Genomic DNA, 8,950 nt, shown 5'->3' with positions numbered 1-8,950 from the left:
AGAGACCTAGAACTACCTACTTAAAGCATGTAATAAAGAAACTTTAATATCCTAAATACCTGGACTTCTAGATAAGCTAATTTTTACATAAAAACTCAAAAACACTCAAGAGTTAGCCTGTTCCACAGTAAGAAGAACTATATGTTTTCCTTCCTTCTTTCTTTCCCATTAGTGATGGGAAAGTCACTATTCACTTTACCGTCTATGACAGGTTGTTTTAGAAGTTTTTCACAGCATTCCAACGGTTTTTAAATGTGAAGGATCATACAAAATGAGTAAATTGTCTCACTTTTTATCAAGAGACCTTGGATTTATACATGTGTCTTACAACACAAGCGTTACCAATTATATCATGGGTCTTCCGAAGAGAGTCCTGAGAGTCCTTGGAATCTGCATTTCAGAATACCCTCCAGTTATTCTTTTATACACTTTAGATGTGAAAATAACAACCCCAGAATATTATAGCTTTCTATTAAAAATATGGAGGAGCTGGAGAGATAGTATAGCAAATAAGGTGCTTGCCTTGTACTCAATCAACCCAGATTCAATTCCTGGCACCTCCTAAGGTCCCTTGAGACCCATCAGTGATTTCTGAGTATAGAGCCAGGAGTAATCCCTGAGTATTACCAGGCACCCAAACAAACAAATGAAAATGAGAAAATAAATATTGGGTAGACAGCAAAAGTGAGAAATTCATGACTTGTATGCTCAAGGTCCCAACTTCAATCCCTCATACAATATACCTCCCATCAGATCACCCAGTGCTGACAGATGAGCATTACCAGGCTGAGTATCACTAGTACTGATCCTTAGATGCCAAGTACCACAAAGGATACTCCCTGATATATGTATGTATGTATTATATATACATATATATGAATGAAAGGAAATGCTCTACAAATACTGTTAAATTCCTCCTACTATCTTGAAAGTTAAAATGAGAATAAAGATATCTGTTGTTTCACTCATGATCTTCTATTTTATTTTTGAAGTGCAGTGAAAATTTGTAAATAGCTGAAAAAGAAAGCATGCCTAATAGAGATCTAAAGAAATTATCTAAAGTGGGATTGATATTAAAGAACTTACACATTTTTTTTACAACATGGATTAAACCTGTTCCATGGTGTCATACATTTAGAATTCGTGAGGTTAGGATTACTTTGCTGGGAAATCAAAGCAAAACAACTTCCAAAATATCATATTTCTTTTCCCACAGATAAAATGCACAAAAAAACTATTTAGGCAAATTCACCCAATGGACATTGCTTATTACAACATACTTTCAGTAAAGCGGCTTTAGACTAGATCAGCTCCTAACAGCTTGGAATGGAATGCCCAAACATTGAAACAGCTGCTCTGTAAGTAAAATATCTTGTTACATTTTCACTCAGGAACCAGCTCTTCAGAATGTCTTGTCAGAGTGTCATACATACAAAGTTCTATGAAACTATTTCATTGCTGCTAAACTCTAGTAAAGAGGAAGAGCTACTTCTCCTGAGAGAGCTCACATTTGATCAGAAAGCCTTTTCCAAGCATCCTTTGCTCAGGTTTGCAGAATGAACCCATTTATTTAATGGCTTGTTTGCTGGACTTTGGTCTACCATTTGCCTCAGAATCTTCGTGAAGCTCTCAGTGATAGCTCCTCTTGCACCTGAAACATCGAGGTTTCAGAGGCTTCAGAATGACATCTGACTGAAAACCCCAAATATAAAAGATTTAGGCTCTTAGAAGGCTCTTGGAAAGACGTACAACGCCCAAGACTCCAATTTCGTCCTGAGCTTCCATGGGGAAAAGACTCTGAGTGCACAAACAAGTAGCCAGGACAGTTCTAGTTCCTTTTTTTTGCTTGTTGAAGTAATTGTAATGTAATACAGAAATTCTTAACAAGGAGTTCCTGACCAGGTATCACTAACTCCACAAAATGTTTCAGATTGTATGTTAACATGTCTGTACAAATGTTTACATGTATAACCCGCAGGCAATCCTACCTCTCCCTACAGGCTGTGACCTTTAAGGTAACAATCTTCACGTCTGAAGTTTAATGTAATAGATTTGGGTTATTTATTTCTAAATTTTGTGCTGGGGGATAGGGTCAGTGGGTCACATTAGGCAGTGTGTGAGGCAATGGCCTTAACCCTACTGTCTCTCTGGCCCCTCTCCTTGTATTTATTGTTGACTTTCGAGTTTGAGTGTTCACTTCATATATATATATATATATATATACATATATATCATATATATGAGAAAAAGTAAGCAGTTTGCCTTCTACATCAGTGAGGAACTGGTTTTGCCTGGTTAAAACACAGAGCCTGTCACAGCGGCTTTAACAAATTAGGGATTTTCTTCTTCTTCTTCTTCTTCTCCTTCTCCTTCTCCTTCTTCTTCTTCTCCTTCTTTTATTTCACTGTAAAAGAAATCTGGGAAAGAAAATCCAGAGTTTTTCTGAAGCCGACCAAATGCTGTTAAGAGATGTGGGCTGCTTCTTTCTGATATCTGCAGCACCCAGTTGTACTTGTACAAGAGAGCAACTGTTTGTCCCTTTTCTTTGAAGGAAACTTCCAACATATTCCACCAGATACGTTGACTTTACATCCTATCGGCCAAAAGTTAGCAGTGGGAGGGTGAGAAACAAACGCTTTTAACAGGCAACTTCCTTCTCCCACCCCCCACACCCTTGGCCCCCAATCAGGATTTTGTTGCTAAGGAAGAAGGGGAAAATTTATTCAGTAGGGAAGTAGCAGTCTGTTCTGTCTTTTTATGAGAACAGATGTTAGTGAAGTTATTGTCTACTTAGGGTTTTTGCGGGGGGGGGGGGGGGAGGGGGGGGAGAAGTTTTGAAACACTGATTTATTCAAAAGAGCAAAAAACATGTCTGTAGGGTATACTGCCCTGCATACTCGAGAATCTCCGGCTCTTGTCTGGGTTCTTTCTCTTTTAAGCACGTGCTGATGCCAACGCGCCTGAAACCCATTAAAGGCCAGGGCACGCCTCACCTCACGTTCCCTGATACACATTACTCGGTGTGGATGCAGGGACGCAGGGATTCCCTTCATCCTGCTGCTGTTTTTCTCAGTTGGTGGGGGAAAGTTGGGGAAGATGCCATCTATGCCACGGGAGAGAAGTCCTTTGCTTTCTCCTTTTGTCATAGCTTGCCTGCCCTTCCTTGCATCCGTCGGGGGTAGGGGTTGGGGGACATCCTGATCAGGTGAGTCCACTTCATTAAAGCCCAGTTTAGAGGACAGAGGCAGTCAGAGCCCGGAGGTCTGCCTGTTACCCATCTTCTGCCTCAGGATGATTTCCATGGCACATCTGATAGACTGTGTTAGGCGAATGTGATAAACACTACACTATGGATAGCACAGCCAGTAGGGCATTTGCCTTACAGCAGCCGACCTGGGTTTGATTCCTCCGTCCCTCTAGGAGAGCCCAGCAAGCTACTGAGAGTATCCTGCCTGCTCGGCAGAGCCTGGGAAGCTCCCCGTGGCACATTCCATATGCCAAAAAACAGTAACAAGTCTCACAATGGAGACGTTACTGGTATCCGCTCCAGCCAATCGATGAACAATGGGAGGCAGGTGCTACAGTGCTACCTGATAGGCTGCATTCTGCCTCTTGTGAGAAAGCACCCAGACTGCATTCTTCTTCCCCTTAAATGATTCAGATTTATTTTGATGAGGATAAGCTCTCCGGATGACATCAGCCCGTCCATGGGCATGAGGTACGCATGTCCTGAAAAGGACATATTCATGGTCAGAGAAAAGGCAGTGTTATCAGGCCAAATATCTCTGTGTCCTTGAGGTAACCATTTGGGCACACTAGACGAACACCTCCTTCCACATAGGTAGAATGGTAGTGATGCCATTTATTCCGAATGTAGTGAGATGAAGCTTTCTCGTCTGAAAAATAGCATTTCCCCTTCCTGGTGGCCTCCTTGTAGCTCCTTCAAGCTGGAGAGCAACCCCATAGAAGAACCGCAGTCCTGATGTCACCTCTGGTCCTTGTCCCAGAGGGGGCTGTGTTTGCTGCAGGGGACAGTGAAGAGACCAGGTCCCAATCCGTGGAGGAAAGCACGCACAAGGCCCCCACCATCACATAGAGTTTGTCACATCTGTTCAGCCAACCAGCCGATAGCTGTGGAATGAGCCCTGAACTACATGAGAGGTACAGTTAGGGGGGGAAATGGAACCCCTGGGAATGAATGTGGTCATTCTTAGGACAAAGTAAGGGATGGCTTTTGTCCAGAGTCATTTCTCTGTTTGGTTTTCTGCCTTGAGAACTATATGTATAAGGGTCACAAAAGCTGTATGGAAAGGGGACTCTTTAAAAACAATTAAACTGAAAGTCCCTAGATGCTGCTGGCTGAGTCGGCTCTTCCTCTGCCTGCCAGAGAATACAACCCTGTCTGACTTCCTGTGAAGCTAGTCAGGGCAGAACATCTTTTCTCCGGATCCTCTTCTCAGCAGCAGCCACAGCAGTAAATCTTCAGAGAGGCCTCATTAGGCAAGTTCCTTTTTTGAACTCCTTCCACCCCACCCCACCCCACCCCCAGACCTCTCAAAAACCACCACCACCATTCTAGCATGTTATTATTTTTTCCTCCTAAGCTTGCATTTTTTTCCTTCTCTCTTGGCACCTAGACCTTCTTACACTGCCCTCACTTTCCTTAACGGACTCTTCTCTAGCTGGAATCTCTCCAAAGAGTGTGTTTGTGCAATCAAAAGCTTCCCTTTTTGTTTTATCACATCACTGAACATTCCAGATAAGGCCCACGGAGGGAGGGAGGGAGGGAGAGGGGAAGGAGGGAGGGAGGGAAGAAAGAATGATGGGAGGGAGGGAAGAGGAGTAAGGCTGAGCTAGGGAGGAAAGAGGTCAGGTAAAAGGGGCCAAAGGAAGGAAGCCGGGGATACCTTCACATCAGCTCTTAGGACCATGCGGGGCAAGCAAACCCAAACATGAGGGCATGTGGTGTGACCTTTCCTGTTTGTCCCCACCTGCCTCTCTGAAAGCTACACACCCACTTTCAAACCTGTAGCAAATGACTGTCCTCAACTTGCAGAGATCATATAGAACACACCATGCACCCGAGAGAGAGAAAGAGAGAGAGAGTGAAACCCACACCCCAAGTCATTAAATAGTTAATTTTCAGCACACTCAAATTGTATTTCCATCATGTGCAAGCAGTCAGCTGCTATTGTAGGTCACCAAGATACAACGCATTATTTCTACAGTTTGTGGAAAACATTAGGCAGCTGTAATAAAGTCAATGGTATTTCCTTCCTTACTGAAACATGACTTCAGTAAATCCCCGTTTAAATTTTTTCCCCTTTCTAAACATTTCTCTCCATCTGTACGATAAGTCAATAAAAGAAATTAAAAGTTAAAATGCCTAATGAAATTTTATCAGGCATGAAATAGCATTTAAGCCAGAGTTGCCACCCGGGCTTAGATGCATGAAAACTGACCCAAGCTTGAGGGGTTATAAAAAGCAGGGGGACGGTAACAGCAAGTTTCAGTGGCCTTTATGTATTTCAGCCACTGAGAAAAAATCATTCCAAAGAGGCATTCCATGAAACCAAGACTCTGAGCAGTTAAGATTTTTACAGGAGGTATATCATTTCTATAAACTTCCACATTCTTTGGGAGGCTACCATTCTTTTTATTTGCTTCTTTGCTCTGACATGCTTATTTTGAAGTAAATCTTCATCTATGTGCCTCCATTATGATCCCAGGAAAAGTGGCAGGAAGAAAGCCTGAGAACAGTTTTACAAAAGAAGAAACAGATGGATGGGAAGGGATGTGATTCTTAATCTTTCCTAGAGAATTGGGATGTTCCCTGTGAGCTCAGATTTTTAAATAAATGGGCCAGAGGGAAAGATCATTCTTCATTGTATAAAATTGTTTATTTTAATAATTACTTACTCCCCATTCTTAGGTCAGAATAGACAACTCATGTTCAGAGGAACTCAAAAAGTATGTTGCCTTTTGATGGGTGTGTATGTAGACTTTTCCCAGATGGACAAGTTTAAACATTACATTTCTTTAAAAGCAAAGCCTCATGCAAGACATCCATTGACTTTAAGAGTAATGTGTCCTAAGAAGGGAAAACAGAGTTGGACACATTAACTGAAAAGCATCTGAAGAACTTCCAGCAAAGTTTTATTTATAATCAGAGGACTTTGTTTCAAAGTGGTTGTCCTTACTGATTGCCTTGGTGAAAAAGAGGTCGTCTATTCCGCAAGACAGGAAAAGAGACTCTGCATTTCAAGTGGAAATCAGCATGGGCTGGTGATTTTCCCACAGTGTGTTCCATCCAACTGCACATTGAAAAGCTCATGGTGGGAGGGTGGAGCCCAAGCAGTGCAGACGTAGGTGCTTGCCTTCATCCTGAAACCAGGAGTCAGGCAGATAGGAAAGTGTGTACATACAAAGTATTGAGATTGTGAACAGACTGTATAGTACCAGTGCCAAATCAACCTGGTAGTACTAAAATTTCCTTAAATTATGTAAGATGCGCTGTTCTCAATTATTTGCAGTTTTAAGTACCTTCTGAGTTTTCTGAATCATCAAAGCAAACAGGGTCCAAGAAAGAGCTTGCTTAATTAAAAAAAAATAGTGTTGATTCTTCTCATTCCCCCCCCCCCCCCAAGTGTTGCTTTAGCTATTCAGGTGGGCTTATTGTTCCATATGAATTTCAGGAGTGTTTGCTCATTTCTTTGAAAAATGTCATAGATATTGTCATAGGGGTCGCATTGAATTTGTACAATATTTTGGGGAGTATTGCCACTTTGACAATGTTAATTCTCCCGATCCAAGAGCAGGGGATATCATTCCATTTTCTCGTGTCCTCTTTTATTTCCTGAAGTAGTGTTTTGTAGTTTTCTTTGTACAGGTCTTTTACTTCCTTAGTTAAGCTAATTCCTATTGATTTTCTGGGGCATAATTGTGAACGGGATTTTTTTTTTCATGTCACTTTCTTCTCTCTCACTATTTGCGTAAAGGAAAGTCATGGACTTTTGGGTATTGATCTTATAGCCTGCAATTTTACTATACAAGTCTATTGTTTCTAGGAGTTCCTTGGAAGAGGTTTTAGGGTTCTCTAAGCAAAGTATCATATCATCTGCGAATAGTGAGAGCTTGATTTCTTCCTTTCCTACCTGGATGCCCTTAATATCTTTTTCTTGCCTAATCGCTATTGCAAGTACTTCCAGTACTATATTGAACAGCAGTGGAGATAGTGGGCACCCTTGTCTCATCCCTGATCTTAGAGGAAAGGCTCTCAGTTTTTCCCCATTGAGGATGATGTTTGCTGTAGTCTTGTGGTGAATGGCTTTAACTATATTGAGGAAAGTCCCCTCTATACCCATTTTGGCAAGGGTTTTCATCATAAACGGGTGCTGGATCTTGTCAAATGCTTTCTCTGCATCTATTGATATGATCATATGGTTTTTATTTTTTCTTTTCTTGATATGATGGATTATGTTGATTGATTTTCGAATGTTAAATCATCCTTTCATCCCTGGGATGAATCCCCCTTGGTCATGGTATATGATCTTTTTGATGAGTTGCTGAATTCTATTTGCTAGTATTTTGTTGAGAATCTTCACATCCATGTTCATCAGGGACATTGGCCTGTAGTTTTCTTTTTTTGTGGTGTCTTAGTTTCCTTTTGGTATTAGAGAGATATGAACTTCATAGAAACTGTTTGGAAGAGTTTCTGTTTCTTCAATTTCATGGAAAATCTTGAGAAGAACTGGCAATAGGTCCTCTTTAAATGTTTGGAAAAATTCGCTAGTGAATCCATCTGGACCTGGGATTTTGTTTTGGGGAAGACTTTTGATTACAGTTTCAATTTCCTTGGTGTTAATAGAACTATTCAGGTACTCTAGATCTTCTTAATTCAGCCTTGGGAGATTATAGGAATCCAGGAATTTATCTATTTCTTCTGGGTTCTCTTGTTTCATGGCATACAGACATTCAAAGCAGTCTCTGATGATCTTTTGAATTTCTTTGGTTTCTGTTGTGATATCCCCTTTCTCATTCCTGATTTGGTTTATTATGGTTCTCGCTCTCTCTCTTTCTTTGTGAGTCTTCAAACTCTACTACAAAGCAGTAATAATTAAAACAGCATGGTACTGGAACAAAGGCAGAGCTGCAGACCAACGGAACAAAGGGTTGAATATACTGATAACTCCCCCCAAACATATGATCATCTAATCATTGATAAGGGAACAAGAAATGTGAAGCGGAGCAAGGAAAACCTCTTTAACAAATTGTGTTGGCAAAACTGGACAGCTACATGGAAAAAAAATGGGCTCAGATCTCTGCCTAACACCATGTACAAAAGTAAGATCAAAATGGATTAAAGATGTCAACATCAGACCAGAATCCATAAGGTACAATGAAGACAAGGTTGGCAAAACACTCAACAACATTGAAGCTAATGGTATCTTCAAAGATGACACGCCATTGGCCAAGCAAGTGAAAACAGAGATTGACAAATGGGACTATCTTAAACTAAGAAGCTTCTGCACCACAAAAGGAACAGTGACCAAAATACAACGACAGTCTACAGAATGGGAAAGGATATTCACCCAATACTCATCTGACAAGGGGTTGCTATCAAGGATATACAAAGTACTGGTTGAATTCCACAAGAAGAAAACATCCAACCCCGTCAAAAAATGGGGCAACGAAATGAACAGAAACTTTCACAAAGAAGAAATCTGAATGGCAAAAGGGCACATGAGGAAATGCTCTACATCATAAATCATCAGGGAGATGCAGATCAAAACAACAATGAGATATAATTTCACACCACAGAGACTGGCCCACATCCAAAAGAACAAAAGCATCCAGTGTTGGCGTAGATGTCGTGAGAAAGGGACCCTCCTTCACTCCTGGTGGAAATGCCGACTGGTTCAGCCCTTTAGGAAAACAGTACGTACGATTC

This window comes from Sorex fumeus, unplaced genomic scaffold (assembly GCF_029834395.1).
Source record: "Sorex fumeus unplaced genomic scaffold, SorFum_2.1 ptg000037l, whole genome shotgun sequence".
Taxonomy (NCBI): domain Eukaryota; kingdom Metazoa; phylum Chordata; class Mammalia; order Eulipotyphla; family Soricidae; genus Sorex; species Sorex fumeus.
Note: the sequence above shows the minus strand (reverse complement) of the source record.